Raw genomic sequence first — 19700 nt, 5'->3', positions numbered from 1 at the left:
CCACTTTTCTCCGTAACCGCTTGACCGATCGTCCTGAAATTTTGACACAATGATGCAGACCACTCCCCGAGTGTTCTTAGAAAAAAAAAAACCCACACATCTCACACCTCCACAGGTACAAACCTCTTTTTCAGCTGAAATATTTTTTTTATTAATTTTACAGATTACAAAAAAGATATATACTGTATAAAAAAGACGCTTACATAGACAGATTTTCCACCTTCTTTCCACCCCCCTCCCATGGGCCCTCCCCTGCCACAGGAGAATCCCATGCAGGCGGGCAGTTGAAGATGGTCCATTTTGTGGTTGAGTTTATGTCCCCCCCCCCAGAGTTCCCTCCTGCCACCAGAGAGCTCCAGGGGCAGAAAGTAGAGAGACAACCACCCAGCTATCCAGAAAAAAAAGCAAAACTATAACTAAAAAAAAAAGAAAAAATTCCAGAAAAAATGATAAAAAAGAAAAAAGACAGAAAACAATAATAAAAACACTCTTTTTCAAATTTACATTAATAAACCATATTTTGTGGGCTTCCCCTACCTCCCCCCTTTCCCGGTTTTCATCCCTTTACTATCCTCTTTAACAGTTTCCTTATCTGTAAACTGCTTACTTTTCCTCTTCATAAAATTTTTAAACTTAGCTAATACCATTTTCACTAAATCTCTTAATCCCTATAATTCATAATCCAATTTTTCTTCCCTTGCCTAATTTTTCCCCCTCAATAGACTTCTTAGAATTTTTAAATCCCTAGACTTCTTTTATTTTAACTTTTCCCATAATCAACTCTTGCACTCTAACAAATCCCAATATAACCTTTCTTCCCCAAATTCCGGCTACCTCCCTCCACTCCAGCAAGTTCCGTAATCGACAATCCTAATTTGATCTTAATAATCCATCCTAATAATTACACTCCCATTCTTCCTTCACCCCACCCCCTTTTTCCAATGTTTTACCCCCCAAATATCCATGAGGGCCCCCTGAGTTTCTCCCCTTCTTAAGTTGTTCATGTCCTTCTCCTTGTGGGAAATCTGTAATTCCATTGGTTCCTGTCATTCCCTCCTCAAAGGAGGGGTACTCCGCTTCTCTTTTTGTAAAACAATGTCAACTTTTCCCTTGTGGTGTGCTTTATTTTGTGTTGTATTGTCCCAATCATCATCATTGTTACCTTCATGCTGCAAATCAGAATCCACCTCATTGTCAAAATCATCCAAATTGCTGTCGCTGTCATTGTCACTATCTTCCTCTTCCATTTCCATTTCTGTATCTTCATCATCTGGAAAATCATATTCAGCAATCACCATCTGAAATTGCTGCTTTAGTTCTTGCTGTTGAATCTCATCTCGGCATAGTCCTATTTTTAGTTCCCACATGGCTGTCAAAACAATCCGCTGGAACTCAGGCGAGTACCTTTTTGTTGACATAGTTCCGTCTTGTCAAGGTCACTACTTATCGTGTGGGGTGGAAAATGGTCGCTGCTTATTTTCCCAGTCTCAGCAAAGTAGTTGCATTTTCCAATTCCAAATTCACAAAGATCCAAACCAACATTTCACAATCCAAACATTTCAAAAGCATATACTTCTAACTTCTTAAAAGTCTAAATGAAATAAAGCTCATTTATAAATCCTCGTCAGCTCACTGGGTTGTCTGGGCTGCCAGCTCCCGGGGAAACAAAAGGCTTTCCTCATTCTTTTTCATCTTTCTGCAGGGAATCGTCCTTCTCCCCTTTTACCCTGCATCCAGGGGAGAACTTTTTTATGTCTTTGAGGATGAGGATACCTTTTAACCATTCAGTTCGTGGCTTCGGGTATTTATTTTACTGTTCCTTAGCTACCGGTGGGAGGGGGTGGCTTCCGTTTTGTCTCCTTCTCTCCCAAATCCAAATTAATCCAAATTAATGTTCAATATCCAATCCAAATTTGAGAGCTTACTTACAGTCTTGATTTCTAATTCTTTCTTTTGGAAGAATCCAGCGCTCTCCGCCTCCGGCTCGGAGCTTCTCTCCACTAGAGCGACGATGGTGCTCAAAATGGCCCCCGCGACTTCGACCCTTCTCACTCCGGCGCTCTTACTAGGGCAGCCGGATAGTTGGGGAGTCCGGTTTGGGGCTCTGCCGAGCAGTTTTGCCCCCGGGACGCTCGACCCGGGGTTCTATGGGGTGCAGCGTTGCTCTCGCTGCCCTCCCTCCTCTAGCAGAGACGGGCTGTCTCGGAGCGAGACAAAGACCCCGCCGATCGGTGCTGGCGCTGGACCGGAAGCCCCCAAACCTCTTTTTCAACAAAGTAAAACAGTGCCCTCAAGTGCATTTCCTCCCACAGTACACGCCCTCCCTTCCTGTGAAATCTACACCACACCCACAAACCCCGCCTCCACCATGAGATCCACCACTCACATACATCCATCCGGCAGAGGTGTTGAAGACCTCAACAGAACTGAAAACAGGCCTTTTGCAGCAACAAGGCCCAACATTGCCAAGTGGAGGTAGGGGCCTGCCTGGGGGGGGGCGAATAAAGGGCAGGGATAGGTAATGGATCAGAACAGGGTGTGGGGAGACACAGGGATGAAACCTGCTGTGACAAATTGACGCAGTTTTGAAATGTTTATTCCTACCTGGCTGGCAAAGAGTTAATCCACCTCCAGCCTGACTGACATAGAATTCTGATGGGGGCGGGACTGTTCCCAGTTTAAAAGGAGGGAGTGTCGGTTTGGTCAGTTAGGGGAGAGGGAGGAGGGTGTGGTGTGATGTGAAGAAAGTGGAGAGGTCAGGAGAGTGTGAATTTAGATAAGGTTTAGGGAAGCTTGAAGTTAAATGTTTGACAGAGTTATTGTACAACTGAAACAAAGCGGATAAACACATGAAACGTTAATGAAACACTTATGCTTTTAAGACAATAAAATTTCATCTCTGTTTTGCCAAGAAGGTTCGTCTTTATTGTTCCAGCGGGGTATCAGGACTCACAGCCGTGGTGGCTCAAGAGAGGGCAAAACTCACCTCAGGCAGAGAGGTGGCAGTTTGTGTCCTGGAGTTACACGGAGGAGGCTTAGTAGGATAAACCTGGGGTGCCACGAAGTTGCCAGAGTGGAAAGGGCAAGCTTTTACAGTGGGGAATCAAACTGAGTGAGACCCTTTACTGTAGGCAAGAGGTTATTCCGTTTAACAGCCTAGAGTTCCTTAAGATACCAGGCCACGTAAGCTGGAAGACACTCTTTACTAAGAAACCCACAAGTAAAAAGGGATTTATTTTAAGGCGGCAGGAGAAGAGGGTGGGTGGTTTCACCTCTAGTGTCCTGTACCGCATTTTTGTAGTAGAGAGTGAGACACTTCGTCACACCTGCCGTCTCCACAGTATCTCGCCTTGGCTCAGGGGGACTCTGAGGCTCAGGGGGATCTGAAGGGGGGCTAATACCCTCCATTTGACAGACTAACGCACAGCAACGCGTGCAGGGCAGGTAGTAGTTTATAAAACATTCTGATTTCTTTACTAACTTAATAGTAGCAACAACAACAACAACAACGAAAACACACAGATGTTGCAAGCGCCTAAGGGAAGTGGAAGAATAGGTTGCTGGGTTTTTAAAAATGTATTTAGAGTTATGTTTTCTAAAATAAAAAACTGGCTTTGATTTCACTTCTGAACATAGGATGATTCACTGCTTAGTTGAGCAATACAGCCTATGTTTCTAATTAATTCATTTTTAATTATATTCTGCCTCTTCCTTGGAAAACCCAAAGTGGCTTGCATGACTCTATCCAATGACCTTCCATGGTAAACGAACACTGTTTCAGTAATACAGGACTCCAAGAAGAGCCCCAAAATGCAGACAGCTCTGTTGTTATATTATTATATACATATGTATAAATATGGACATGTACATGCATACACACATACAGTGGTACCTCTACTTACAAATAATAATTCGTACAAACTTACGAATAATTCGTACAAACTTACGAATGTTTCTACTTACGAATAGAGCTCTGTCCGCCATCTTGGATGCGGTTTAGATAGGATTTTTTCTACTTACGAATTTTTAGATAGGGTTGCTTCTACTTACGAATTTTTTCTCCCAATGCATTCCTATGGGATTCGACTTACAATTTTTTTCTACTTACAAATGTGCGTTCGGAACGCATTAAATTCGTAAGTAGAGGTACCACTGTATAAAAGATCGTCAGTAGAGGGCATTATATGAGGCTGCCCTTGGGCTTCTTTTGGAAGTTGCAGCTGATGCAGAATGCGTCGGCCAGACTGCTGATGGAGGCACACAGCCGACGACATGTGACTCCATTGTTAAAACATTTGTACTGGCTGCCCATCTACTACTGAGCCAGATTCAAGGTCCTCGTATTAACATACAAAGCCCTGAACAACTTAGAGCCAAGTACCTTAGGGACTGGCTGATCACTTACTGTATACATATTCCAGCTTGATCACTGAGATCATCTGCCAAAGCAGCGCTGGTTGTTCCTTGAGTTGGTGAGGCTCGCTTGACATCTGCATGAAACTGAGCCTTTAGTCTAATTGGCCCAGCCCTGTGGGATGCTCTTCCAAGAGAAATTCAGCAGGTGTCATCTTATTAACCTTTAAATGCTTTTCTTTGCTGCCAGGTTTATATGGACCATTATGAAAAACTTTTTCCCCCTCGTAGTAGTTAGCATCTACTCCATTTTAACTTTTTATGTGGATGAATTTGTTGTAAACCACTGTGGTATTTCTTATGGAATTGCAATATACAAATTATAATAATAATAAATAAATAAAACTCAGCTTAACAGGCTCAAGATGAATGCAATCATATGCAGTTTCCTGGGAGTAAGCTTCACTGAACTCAGAGGGCTTACTTCTGACAGTATAGGTTAAAACACCCTGTGCTTTAGCAAAAGACCTTCAGCCAGCTGAAATGTAGTCTTCAACTCTTGATGAGAAATGGAACACAATTTTGCAAAGAAGTGTCATATTTAAGCCAGAGCTTTCCAAACTTTTCATGTTGGTGACACACTTTTTAGATATGCATCATTTCATGACACAGTAATTCAGTTTTACTAGCAAACCACAGGTTAAACTAACACCTTTCCAGCCCCGGAAGGAGCACAGGGAGCATTCTTATGACATACCTACACACAGCAGCCGACACACTAATGTGTCGCGACACACAGTTTGGAAAGCTCTGATTTAAGCTGATACAAAGGAAAAGAAAGTATCCAACTTCTGCTTGATCATTTCCCTCATTCTGACTTCTTCTGTGCTAACCCTCCACAAATAAACATGAAAGCTTCATTATCACTTGCCACAGGAGGAGGATCTGTCAATTGCCCAGCATTTTATCAGACAATGTAATCACTTCCATTCTGAGAAAGTCCTGGAGCAGCATTCCTTTGTGCTAGCTCCTGCTACACCGCCGACTAGGACCAGTGGAAGCCCCAGAGCCCCAAGAGGAACTCTCAGTCCAGGAAGATGACCCGATTCAAAGATCCTGGAGAAATGGGGTATCTATTGTGCCCTAACTGGACTCATTCCGCCCACTCTGGACCCCCTGATTCAGGACATCAAGAACAGGTTCCCAGGACATCAACAGCAGAGGTAGCAAACAACTGGAGCTGATGCTCAGACTAAAACAAACATTTGGCAGCATATAGCATCACATTTGAGAGCCCAACATCAAACCTAATAAAATGGGTCTTTTCTCCCTCCGGAGCACCACCACCTTAGAGTTCAGGTAAGAGGACGGCTCTGTTTTGTTTTGTTTTGTTTTGTTTCTTAAGACCTTCTTGCAATCATGGCACCTCGGAGAAGAGGCCCCTTTCTATGGTAATAAGAGGGTTTCCCTCTCCCTCTTTTCCCACCCCATCACAGTGCTATGGTGAGGAAGAAACCACCACTAGCCCAGCACTCTGCTGATTGACAGAAGTGTATTAATGTGTGTGTGTTATTGTGTGTGTGTGTGTGCGCGCGCATGCCTGCCTGCCTGCCTATTTGTGTGTTGTATGTGTGCATGCATGCTGCGGGCTTGCAGAGTGTGAATGTGGGTTTCTGTGCGCACACAAGGCATGTGGTCCTTGGTGGGATAGCCAACTCTCAGCTCTTGAAAAATATTAGCCACCCCTGCCCTAGAGGGTCCTTGAGAAGTGAGCATTCTGCTGCCACCACCTCCCCCTTCCTCAAGTCATAGACCATTACCTTAAGTAAATCTGAATAGACTTTGGGGGGCCCCCACCCCAATGATTCCCTGGAGATCAGAGCATAAGAATGAAAGAAGAGCCCTAAGGGATCAAACCAAACACACATCTGGTCTAACACCTTGTTTTCACACTGGCATATGAGATGACTCCAGGATATGCACAATGGGAACATGAGCACAGCAGCCCCGTCTCCGCCTACAATTCCCAGCACCTGGCATTCAGAGGCATGCTTGGGGAAAAGGTCCCATTTGGGGCTTGGGGCTCACAAAGTTCCCAACTGCTTCTTTTCTTGCCCCAGGTTCTATGGAGTTTGGGGGCAAGGAAAAGGGGGAGATCTTGGATTGCAGGACAACGGCAGCCCTACTTTGGAATGCTTTTGCAAGCATCCTACTGCTAGCAAAATCCCTTGAGGAGACGTGGGCTGGGCCTTGAGTTTCATTTATTTCAATTGTGAATCACTTCTGAAACATTTCAAAGCAATTTAACAATAAAAAACTACATATGATAGCAATTGCAACCTCAATGGAAAACGGATTTATAATTAATTTTGTGATTGCAGGATTCTTTATTTTGCTTTTGCCTTTAAGAGTTGAACGTGTCCTAAACCAGTAAGCCAAAGCTGTCCTACTGAAAGAAGGGTAGGATATACATATTTTTAAATAAACGGGTCAGTGGCATTTGTGAGATACTTCATAATTAGTGTCTGCAAAGTCTTTTTGAAAGGAAAAGCAGGGAACATGAAACTCTGTTGGCATCTTGGACTATGATCTGGGACAGTTCATGGGAACACCAGAACCTTTGCCACCTCTAATCAAATACTCAAACTTTGCTTTCATGTCCCCCATTGGCCTACTAAACAGACACTAAAGGATGTGCTCAAATATCTGACGATAAACTTATTTTGAAGAATCAAGAACCTTGTTCCCTGGTTGTTGTTGTTGTTTAACATTCCTGGGGATGGATAGTTGCATATGCAAATTTTAGACAGATTAGGCTGTTAAGTAAAATCCACTCTGTCAGTCTCTTCTATATGTCCCCTGCCAGCAAACAGAAGGACAATGTGGATTTAAAGCCCTTTTGAAAGCCACACAAAATTTTCTTTTAAACAGGATGGCAAACCGCCATTTCTAACCATCGCACCCGGCCTTTATCTTGAATGACAACCATGCAAGTCCTGTTCTGCCACCACAACACACAATTTCAAGTGTTGATGGCTACGTGTTTTCAGCAAAAATGTCACGTTTAAAGGAAACATTTCTCCAGACTCGTTTTGTGTGTGTGTGTGTGTGTGTAAAGTGGAAATAGTTTTCTGAGTGGAAAATCATGAAAAGACTTCACAAGAATAATTGCATGCCCACATGCACAAAAGCACACAGGATTATTAAATCTAACAAAATGGGTCTAAATGGAAGTGGAATTGAATGTGAAAGTGTAAGGAGTGCTATGAGGTGGTCTGTTTACATACACATTTGCAAAATCCCTTTTTCACCCTGCTGTTCAGTTATTTTGCACAGTGAATGCAAGGGTTTGGACTAGCCTACTAAAGGTGAAACCCCCAAAGGGAATTGCTACAATAGGGTTTCGCTTTTGGTTCTTGGAAATCCAGCTGCCCCTGAAGCTCCAGCCTTGTGTCAGTTCTACTGACAATGTGCTCAGCTATGTCTTGTTTAAAGCAAAAGGACAAGGCATGAACAGCAAGTTCTTGGAGGTAGGAGAAAGGAATAGGGGCGCAAAGCAGTTTTCCTTCATCCCTCTTCTTCCCACCCCCAAACAAACCACAAGATTGGATATCTGCAAACATTGGGCCACTGTGCAGACCTCCCAAATGTTATTTTGTGAACTGTGCCAAATCAGCCTATTGTAACTTTGCAGAATGTAGTGGATTATACTGATTAGCAAACACAGCAGTAAAGTGTTCTGGGGAAATAGGAACTACAGTCCAATACTTCAAATAGTTATAAAAAAAAAGATAGGATTTTGTTCTTGTTGTTTTAAAGTTGAACTTGACAAGCAGAGGAATGGGTAAATCATCAGCCGATTACTGATACATACCGTTTTTGCCTGTGTTTACTCATAAGCAGCAGTGGGGGGAGATAGTTTGGGCCCAACTTTTAATGTGAACCTACCAAATTCAATGGGAATGAATCTATACATGAACCAAAATGGGAGTCCGCCTCTGAAATTAGTACTTCTATGAATTTTGTGATACATGTCTCTGACACATTAACATGTACAAAAGTACAAGTATTGTTGTCACTATTATTATTGCTATTATCCTGCCTTTTCCCCATACTAGAACTCAAGGCAGCTTAATAAAATACAGAAACACAGATAAAATACAATAAGCTAAAAACATATCAAATGTAATAGTGTAAATGTAATTAAACTGTAATAGAATTAAAACATTGTAAGAATGGAATTATAAAAATGCAGATAATAAAAACAGCACAGCACGTTTGTGAGCCATTTACTTTAAAAACAGCCACTCCCCAAAGCCTAAAACAATATTCAACTTCTGGTAGAAGGAAAACAAGGAGGGAGCCAGTCTAGCTTCTCTGGGGAGTTCCAAAGTCTGGGAGCAGCCACCAAGAAGGCCCTCTCCTGTGTCCTAATCAAGGGTACCTATGTGGGTGGTGGGGCTGAGAGAAAGGCCTCCTCCAAAAATCCCAGAGCCTGGGCAGGTTTGTACGGGAGAATATAATCCTTCTCACAGCCTCAGTCTAAACTAGGCATCCCCAAACTTCGGCCCTCCAGATGTTTTGGACTACAATTCCCATCTTCCCCAACCCCTAGTCCTGTTAGCTAGGGATCATGGGAGTTGTAGGCCAAAACATCTGGAGGGCCGCAGTTTGGGGATGCCTGGTCTAAACTATATGCTGAAAGTATTCTGAAAAATGCATGCAATGCATTAGTCAGGGAAATGTGCTTGCAAAAACGTGTATGTGAGAAAAATTTCATATAAAAGAATGCATATTAGGAAATGAAATCTACACTAAAATGCTGGTGAATTTTCATGAGAGCTATAACAGCAGCAGCAGCAGCAGCAGCAGCAGCAGCAGCAAACTGGTTAAGAAATGAAGAGAACTAAAGACTGGAAAAAACTGAGCAAGTGAGAAAACCAGAAACTGGCAGATTCACACATCCAAACTAACAAGCCTGTTTCGTCCCATTTTTTGCATTTATCTGTGAATCCACAGAAACCTTCACATTTAAATGCTATTTGTAAACATATTTTCTCTCAACACATACATGTTTCTGTATGTATCTTTATAGCTTTTAGAGCCAAGAACTGTGTCAGAACATTTGGGAAGTTCAAAAGCCAAGACACAATTCTGTTCTGATCCATGCATTCATCCAAGGAGTGCGGATCAAGTCAGTTCATATCAGAACTGATGAAGATGAGATTCCTCAGCCGTCACTAAACAAGCAAGCTTTTATTAAGGCTCAAAGACATGGCATCGTATGTAGGGAGATGCAAACATTTCAACGTTTGGAGGGTTCCCCCCACCGAAAGGAAGTTTCCTACAAAGAAGCTTGTTTTAAAACGAGATCACAAAGAGGGAGTGGAAGAACTCTAGGAAGGCTAAAGCCGTCTTAGAAACCGTAAACAAAGAAGAGTTCTATCAGGAAGAAATACTTCAAGAATCCCATGGAAACAAGCCAATTGATAGTTTATGAATTGGCTCCTTTAACCTACATTCTGTAGGGCGGTCCAGCAGGCCTCTGCAATAACATGTTCTCGAGTTCTCCGATTCATAATAGTCAGCTTAACCTTTTCTCACTATGCTAATAGCCCAAATTAAGAGGAGCAAATTTGAATGCCTTTGTCTCAAGATGAACTCGCACAATGTCACACATGAGTTGCTCCACTTTGGTTTCATGGGATTTAAAATTCATTTTACCCGAATCCAATTTGCTTGCTCTTGCTCAGTTCTCAGAGTGAGCAGGGTTTCTAAGAGGGCTTGATCTGAACCCCCTCCCCTTCCAATTTAGCCCATTTGCCATTCAGAAACAGGGGCCTGTAGGCTCAGGGTAAAAAAGCAAGGGAATGTTATGCCTCTAGATAACCAACAGTGTCAGTAGGATGATTATCATCAAGGATATAGTAAACCACCTTGCTGAATCAGACCTTGGTGCTCTTGGAAAGCTCACAAACGTGGCACGGTGGGGATAGCCACAGCCTGACATTTGTCCCTTCCATGTGATAGCAGTAACTGGTGGAGAGCGGCCGTGCTGTGTGGACACAAAAGTATGCATGCTGCATTTGGCTCTGCTGGTGCACCCACACAGCACCAGCATGCCTGCCACCTCTCCCATCTCCATCCTACTTTGTTGTTGTTGACATCAGGCATTCCTGTCTTCCACTGCCTCCCGCAGTTTGGTCAAACTCATGTTTGTAGCTTCACACTGTCCAACCATCTCATCCTCTGTTGTCCCCTTGTCCTTGTGCCCTCAGTCTTTGCCAACATCAGGGTCTTTTCCAGGGAGTCTTCTCTTCTCATGAGGTGGCCAAAGTATTGGAGCCTCAGCTTCACGATCTGTCCTTCCAATGAGCACTCAAGGCTGATTTCCTTCAGAATGGATAGGTTTGATCTTCTTGCAGTCCATGGGTCTCTCAAGAGTCTCCTCCAGCACCATAATTCAAAAGCATCTAGTCTTCGGCGATCAGCCTTCTTTATGGTCCAGCTCTCACTTCCATACATCACTACTGGGAAAACCATAGCTTTAACTATACGGACCTTTGTCGGCAAGGTGATGTCTCTGCTTTTTAAGATGCTGTCTAGGTTTGTCATTGCTTTTCTCCCAAGAGGCAGGCGTCTTTTAATTTCGTGACTGCTGTTACCATCTGCAGTGATCATAGAGCCCAAGAAAGTAAAATCCATCCTACTAAATAGCACCAATTCTGCTGGTGGGAGGTCAGGTGCATAGCGGCTCCCCAACCTGGCAGCTGCTACCATCCCATAGTCAGAGATATGCTGCTTCTGAATCTGAAGCTTCCATTTAGCATGAGACCAGCAAAGGCAGGTTTAGGGCAGCACGACTGGTTCCCCTGCACAGGACGCTGAGCTGAGGGGGTGCCTTCCTGCCTCTTTCCCAAAGCCTTCTTAGCACATGCCTGGCTTTGGGAAGGAGATGGGGTGGGCTCTAGGACCTTGCCAGAGCCCCCGTGCATCCTTTCCCATGCCCAACACCTCACTTTGGGAAGGTGGCATGAGGGCTGGGTTGTCAAATTGCCATGGTCTTTTCCTGAGACTAGAAGAGGCTAATAGACCATGGATATGTATCACAAGTAGGGATGGGGGAGAAAATTTATTCAATTTGCATTTAAAGCCATGTCTATCAAATCCACTTTCTTGAAACAAACTGAGATTCGAAACATAGCCATCCTGCTACACCTGCACTGATCCAAACATTGTGATGAAGTTCTCGAACCATGCAGTGTTGACAAAAATAGAAAAATTGGGGGAGATTCCAGGGATTATACCTGAGACTTTCTGTGTGCAAAGCTGGTGCTCTACCCCTGAGCCTACATCCCTTCTCCCAAACTCATTATTTGACTGCCAGTTCCTATTTAGCCAAAATGGCACCACTGATGCACTAATGGGACCTATACAGCAGATGACCCCAAAGGTTTGTAGAAGCTCACAAAATCTTTAGGAGGGAAGTATCTGAAGGGGGAAGGGGAAGCCAGCAACAGTTCAATGAGGACTGAGCATGCTCAGTGGTCCTGTAAAGTTGGCTGAGTGTTGGAGGGGCAGGGAAAATGGGAGGTATGGAGGGAGGGTGTAATGGAGTATCCTGATAGAAGCCAAGACTGGTTGGTGGGAACCCTGAATAGGAGCACTCAATACTGTTGCAAGGCCTACTTATTTGGATCGATTTCTGAAGTTGTTGTAAAAATGAGCAGGGCCAGATTTAGGTTTGATGAAATACTAGGTTACTGAACGTAATGGGGCCCTTTATATGTCCAGCTGTCCATTGTCAACAACAAATTGGCGCCAATTTTTTTGTTGAATATATGCTATATGGTAATTTATGGACCTAATAGGTATCTAAAGCCATTTGCACATGCAGAATGTAGGCACCCTATATACAGAAATGAGCAAACCAGTGATATTTTAGTGAGCAGGCTAGCAGGCGGGGCCCATTACTTACATCATAGGAGCCTACACTACACTACACAACACAAAACAAAACAAAACACTGTTGCTGTGTGTAGGCTTTATTTTATTTGTTTTTTATCTTATATTTTGGAAATGTACATCCAGGTTTTTTTCCTTTAATTTTTTTGGGGGGTGGGTTGGGCAAGAGAGTGGGGCCCTAAGCTATAGCTTGTTTAGCTTATACTGTATGTAAACCTGGCTCTGATTATACCTCCCTGTTCACTTTTTGTTGTGGTTCTTCAACCACAGATACATTTCCCCATTATATGTTTAGCTACAGTTGTCTTGGATATCTGACAAACGCTTCTTCTTTCCTTTCCTTTTACATTTCTGCCCTAGCAATTACACAATGATTTTATTGTGAATGCTCACAATTATTTATGATAATGTGAACAACCCTATTTACGTGGGTACACATTCAGCGGCTACCAGGAAGATATCTAAAATACTTACATTTTTTAAATAATTGAATTAACAATCTGTCCCTTTCTTTATTCCCAGCCTGTAGGAGAAATCCCTTTAAAGTCTTTTCATTTCTTTGTTGGGAAAAGCAAGTGTCTGCATAAAAGAAATACTGAAGGAATGCTCAACCCACAGATGAAGCTCACTTACACTCAGCTAATCGTCAGTTTTCTCGTCATACTTCTCTCTTGTGGGAGTCAAGCTGTAGTCTTGGTCCAGATTCCAAACAATTTCTCAGGATGCTTAACCCCCTCGCTATTGATGGCAGCTGTGATAATAAAAACAAAAAGGAGTCTTGTGGCACCTTGAAGGCTAACGGATTTACAAATATGACCTACAACAAAAAGCTGCAATGTTGATTGTTCCTCTTCAGGAGTCTGGGAAGACAGTGATGCCCTTTTTCAGAATACTGCACTCTATTCTCCCCCATTATTTGTCTCCCCCACCCAACTGTCAAATGACATTCCATACCCACTGAACATGCTCAGTCCTCACCAAGTTTTTTTTGCTGCCCCCCCAATTTGGGCGCCCCTCCTGCTATTCTTATTTTTTTGTACCTATAGTATATAAACTTTGGGGTTCTCATAAGCCTGTTGATACCTCTGCCTTGTGCATTTTGTGTTCTATGTTTTGCTACAGGAAGATCAACACTTAGGAGAATGAGCTCACTATACATATATAAGATTGTAGTGTAAGCATGCATAGACTGGAGCCTACTGAAACAGGTGCATAAAGTATTACGCAAGTTAGCAGGCCAAGGCACTTAGATATGAGATTATTTTTCCCTCCTCCTCTTTTGCATAAATTTCATCTTCCATTCCAACCTGCAGATCTAACCTCAAATGGGATTTCAGCTGCAAAAATGGGATCGCTAATATCCGCAACCTGTGGCTCAACACCTACCATGGTTAGTGAAATGTCAGCATAGACATAAAGCTAACCTGGAATAACTCAGAAAATGGGTATCATTCATATCCAAGAAAAGAGGAAGTTGAGCAGTCCACAAGCCATTTCCTGTCCTTCAACCATGCAAAGACTGGAGTACTGCTGGAGTAAACTCGTCAGTCAGTGGAGCATGAGACTCTTAATCTCAATGTTGTGGGTTCGAGCCCCACATTGGGCAAAAGATCCTTGCATTGCAGGGGGTTGGACTAGATGATCCTCGTGGTCCTTCCCAACTCTACAATTCTATCATTCCATGATTCTTAGAAAAAGCTAACTATTTCCCATAACACAAAATAAAAAGTCTGGTGATACCAAAGCCAGTTTTTCGTGTCCTGCCACGTGTTGTCATGTGGAATGTGACAGGGTGTGTGATCCTTCCCACAACCACACTGGTGAGCCTCGACCACCCCTAGTCACCCACTGCCCTCCCTCCAAGCTTTCTTCCAACTTATCTTGCTTTCTGCTTCAGTGGAATAGGAAAAGACCCCTCTCCCTGCTTCTCTAACACCTGGAACACAGCTGCAGGTGTGCACACAGACATCAGGACCATAGGGATTTGTTTCCAAATCTATATTCTAAATCCACACTCTTGGTGCTTGGACCACAGCATGCCATGCACTGAAGAAGGGAGGGAAGAAGAAAGATCTCCCCATGGCCAGCACGTGGGCGAGATAGAGAGAGGGTGGAAGTTTTTCTCTGTCTTGCAAAAACATCTGAGCTGAAGAACTTTTGGGCCCATAATGTTCACCTTGTATTTGATTTGAGAATTACGAACCATTTCAATTCATTATCTCCAAGTCTGGGTATATTAACCTGATCAACCACTGGTAGCTAGACTGGGCTGCTTTACATCTGTGCCAGTCTCTATGTCACAGCTTACCTTCCAAGTCCTGGACTGCAGAATCCGGGACTGGCAGCCGTGTGACACTGGAAGTTGCATCGACATAACTTCCGGTGTCGCTTTGCCCTTCTATGGGCACAAAAAAATGGTCGCCGCCGGCTTCGAAAGTCGCTTGTACGCATGTCAGGAAGTGCATCGACGCAACTTTCGGTGTCGCTCCGCCCATCTATGGGCACCAAAAATGGCCGCCGCCGACAGAGAAAAACGGGAGACGAAGTGATACGGGGGACCACCGGGAAAAGGTAAGTAAAATCAGGGTTTTCCCGGAAAAAACGGGGTACTTGGCAGCTATGTGTCACAGCAACCTCTTTGATCTCTTGCACATATTTTGGCGCATTAGTGACATGAGCTTCTTTAGCTGCCAGCTTACATGCCACATAGCTTATGGGAACATGAAGTTCCTGAGACCTCCTGGCAGCCCCAACATGGCACACAAATTTGTCCTTGCCCCTTCTGTGTTTCCATCAAATCCTCGGCTTCCTTGCAACTACACTGGCGGAGGATGTCCTGGAAATATGTTATCAAAATAAACCAACATCACATCCCATGCCGGTATTTTTCCTGCTTGTTCTTTGCATTTCCAGATGAATGGTTTTTCAGAGCACAGCCAAGGAAGACGCCAGATTTTCCACCTGACCAACTCAATACAGACTTAATATCTCAATGGACTCCAGGCATACCTGTATATCATTTTAAGCTGAAATGTACTGCAACCCATCATGCTCTTTAGAACTCTCATCTCCGCTTTTTTGCCTTTCATTTTCCCCCAGTGAATTCTTATAAAACAGATGTTGCTATGCACGCAATAACCTAGTGTTTTCCCCCGCATAACCCTTTCCTCACCAATCTATTTTTCTGTTTTTAAAATTAAAACATCTTACTTGCCCACTGTTCTTACTCACCAGAGACAACACCTATTTCCTGGTCCCTGACCATGGAAAATCAGGCCCCTTAGTTTTGCATGTGTGTTCATTAATTAAAATATTGTCAGTGTTAGTTGCTAGTGCTGTCATTCTTCAAGGGTAGGAATGGAAGTGTGGGATCAGCCCAGCTGGGCCATCCAGTCCTGTTTGATGGATAAAAGCCACAACTAGAACTTCCACAACCAATGGTGGCTGATGCCCACTGGACTGGCAGAAGGCAGGGAGCTCAACAGTAGGTGGAGCCTCAGCCAATGATGGGCGGAGCCAACCAATTCTACCTTTGCTCCTATCCTCCTCTCTGCTCATTTCTATAATGGCAGCGCAAAGATTAAAGAAGAGGAAGATGGCAGGCAATGCCACCCCTTGAACTGGTTGTAAATAAAAGACCATATTTTCCACTGTCCTCCTTTGAATATTTCTATCCTTCTTAAGGTGTGAGAGAATAAAAATATCAGCGGCTACTAGGCATGATGTCCATATCCTTCTTAAGGTGTGATAGGAGAATAAAAATATCAGTGGCTACTAGGCATGATGTCTAAGTTCTACCTCCACTGAATACCAGCTGCAAGTGGGGAATCACAAGTGTTGCACTCGTCATGTCCTGTTTGCAGGCTTTCCATAGGCACCTGGTAGGGCACTGCGAGAACAGGATGCTGAACCAGATGGGCCACTGGCCTGATCAAGCAGGCTCTTCTTAAGTTCTTAGGTTATCCCTCCAAGTTATCCCCACTCCCCCACTTTGCGTGAGGGATTAGAACACCTAGATAGGGCTCCACTTGACCTTTAAAGTACTACTGGACTCATTCAGTAGTACTTTATCTACTGTTTAGGATCCAACCCACTCCTGTGATGTGGGGACTAACAGGTGGATAACGAAAGTGGATCCTACAAGCCCTTATGGTTGCAAAGGGTTGGAAGGATACTCCAAGGTTGGAAGGATAAACACCTACCATCCGTTGCTCAGTGGTCTGAAAACATCTTCCTGTCCTTCTCCTTTGATGGTGTTTCCTGCCTGGCAGGGGGTTGGACTGGATGGCCCTTGTGGTCTCTTCCAACTCTATGATTCTACGATTCTCTACATTTGAACATATAGCTCATAATCAACAATCTCAATATCTATTGGAAGATGTGGACTACTTAATATATATTCAATTTGGGATCAATGGATTATACTTATTGCTGATGTGAGTTGACATTGTTTCTATCTATCATCTATCTATCTATCTATCTATCTATCTATCATCTATTGTCTATCTGTATTATACACCTATATTAACACACACACACACACACACACACACACACACACACACAAATCTGGATTCAAACTAACTGCAAAAATTAAATCCTTTGGGTTTCATTGTCACCCACCAGCTCCTTATTAACTCACCCGATATATCCTTCACCCACTCTCTTCCATTTCGAGTTGTGCTCTCCAAAATTACTATTTTGTTAACATGCTGTTACATATCAGGCCACATTTTGCTCTTTCCTCTTTGCCATTCATGCGTCATTGCCAATCATCATTCCTCTCAATACCATACTAAAAACACACACCCAACTCTGTAGGATACAAGATATAGTGTGTTAAAAGCAGGCCATTATGATTTATTGTAGCAATAACACACCTTTTAATAATACAATTAGAGACATATTTCCTTAATGCCTTAGGATAACAGGATTTAGCCTCTTTTTAGTGAGCAAATGCTGTGTCTATTTGAAAAGTAGGGTGTGCAATTCGGCACCTAATAGATTCATATGGCTTTTCAGTAGCACTCAGGTGGGAAATGCAAATTTCTAATAATATATATTACCAATCGTTTTCTAGGAAAAACAGGCCACCTAAAACCCCTAATCTCCCAACCCTGATTTTCAAGCTCAATTCTTCTCTTATAGCTCTTCAAAGCTACAGTTAAAACGTAAGTGGGGGAAAAATATCTTCAGCCCATTATAAACAACAATAAAAGGCCACAGCACAGAGCAAGTTGATAGCAGTATATCACTCTCGGGACTCTGCTTTTGAACATAAACAACTCAAAACATTCTCATTGTAGGCAGAGCCCCTAGAGGGACTTGGAATTTGCTATTTGCGGTGACTATCCATTTTCCTATATATTTTAAAATGATGAAATTTACACCACACAGAGATCTCCCCCCCCCGTCCCCCCCTTCTTATTTCCGGAGGAGATGTTCAATGTCTTAGGGCAGCAACCACCATCGCTTTTAGTGGCATATATTGCTAAATCTTTTGGCTCCAACTTAGGAATTTACTGTCCTCTGTTTACTTGTGCGAAGCCACTGTTCCCCCATGAATATCCAGATGCATGGCTCACGCTACTCTGTGCTTCCAGAAACAAGTGCAATATAGTTGAGAAACACAGTGCTACAGCACATCAAAGCACATTGCAGCCACATGCTTACACCAGAAGAGAACCCACAGATGTCCCCACTAGGCAGCAGCAATTAAAGATAAGAATGTAGCAAAACATTTGCTCCCTTGGCTGCATAGAACCTCTTGAAACCTTCAAAATACGAGGTGCAAAAGGTGGCCTGCAATTCCAATGGAAAAATGGGGGTGGGGGACACACAGCAGAAGCCATTCGACTTCCGAGGCACATTCGAAAATGGAAGCATTTACTTCCAGGTTTTCGGCATTCGAAAACCCGAAACGTTCAGCTTCTGAGACGTTCGAAAACCAAGGTACCACTGTACATTTAAAGTACACCCCTCCCCCCCCCAAAAAAAATCATGGGAACTGTAGTCTGTTCTTGGAAGGGAGCTGGGAATTGTAGCTGTGTGGGGTGAACTACAGTTCCCAGGATTCTTGGGAGTGGGGAATGAGCTTTAAATACACGGTGTGTACACAATTCAACGCTAAACGGTGATCAGTTTAGCGGGCTGAGATTAGCACATCCGAGAACAGAAACCCACCAAATGCGATTCAACTGCCTTACCCAGAAACACATACATGTAATTAAGTCACCAGCCCTGTGTTTGTATGGTGAAAGGCAGTTTAAACATACACATAGTAAATGAACCTTTGCGCCAAGCGTGGGAAGCATGCACTGACAGGACTGCAACTGTGGTGGTCTCAGAAGTTCTCGAGGCAACGGTGACATTTCAGAAGTGACATTTGTATCCTCTCCAGCTCAAGCAAGAGTAATGCTGAGGAGCTATAAGACTCTCTCTAAAGAATATGTCTTTGGAGCAAGGCTGGCTCGAGATACTGTACTGCCTGAAGCAGGAGAGCAAATGGCACCTCTCTGCACTTAAGGATGCATAGTAGACTTGAACACAGGGAGAATGGGCTTCTGTCTATGGGAAGGACTGTAGCACAGTCCAGGAGTACTTCCATTGCAGGTCTCCGGTTAAATCCCTGGCATCTCCAGGTAGTTCTGGGAATGCCCCTTGCCTGAAACCCTGCACAGCCACTGCCAGTCAGAGTAGATAATACTGAACTAGATGGATCAATGGTCTGACTCAATAAGAAGGAGGTTGCTATGTTTAAAGGAGCATGTTATCTAAGATCCATACTATTATGCCATCTGCTTTCCTATACTAGCCCTCTTCCCATAAGATCTGGGGTGGGGGAGGCAAACCCAAAGAAATGAATAGGGATATATATAGATATAAAGATGCACACACACACACACACACACACACACACACACACACACACACACACATTTGTATATATGCTATGAATTTATGTGCCCTTTGAACCCTCCACTTTTTTGCTAGATCTACCCATTAACATTCTTGTGCAGCTTGCTTGTTGCTTGCTTGCTTATTTGTTTGTTTCCTTGTTTGATTTATCTTGCTCAGGGCAACCCAAAGTGACTTACAACCAAAGCTTATCTTACTTTATTCCATGTCAGGAGACATGGAGCGGGAATGCTGCTGCTGCTGCCACCAACTGCTGCCTGAGGCAAATGAGTCACTTTGCCTAATGGCAGGGCCAGTCCTGCTGAAGGAAGGGAACTCTAAAGCAAAGATGCACAACCCTCTTTCTGTTCCCCATCCAGGTAAGCAAGAGGCATCATCAGAGTTCAAGGACACATTTCAGCCAGACAAAGCAGGACTAATGCTAATACATCACCTGGTGAAGGGGTGTGTTTTGTGGCCAGGGG

General features: G+C 43.5%; 1 long non-coding RNA gene across 1 annotated transcript in view; it reads right to left on the bottom strand.

Annotated features, from left to right (window-relative positions):
- Positions 1 to 19700, bottom strand: part of LOC132593168 (uncharacterized) — a 149708-nt gene that overhangs the window by 36946 nt on the left and 93062 nt on the right. Inside the window, exon 3 of the long non-coding RNA XR_009558535.1 lies at positions 12952 to 13069. This is a non-coding gene — a long non-coding RNA (uncharacterized LOC132593168). The remainder of the gene's footprint in view (positions 1 to 12951; positions 13070 to 19700) is intronic.

This window comes from Zootoca vivipara, chromosome 14 (assembly GCF_963506605.1).
Source record: "Zootoca vivipara chromosome 14, rZooViv1.1, whole genome shotgun sequence".
Taxonomy (NCBI): Eukaryota; Metazoa; Chordata; class Lepidosauria; order Squamata; family Lacertidae; genus Zootoca; species Zootoca vivipara.
The sequence above is the reverse complement of the archived record's forward strand: the minus strand, read 5'-3'. Positions and strand labels throughout refer to the sequence as shown.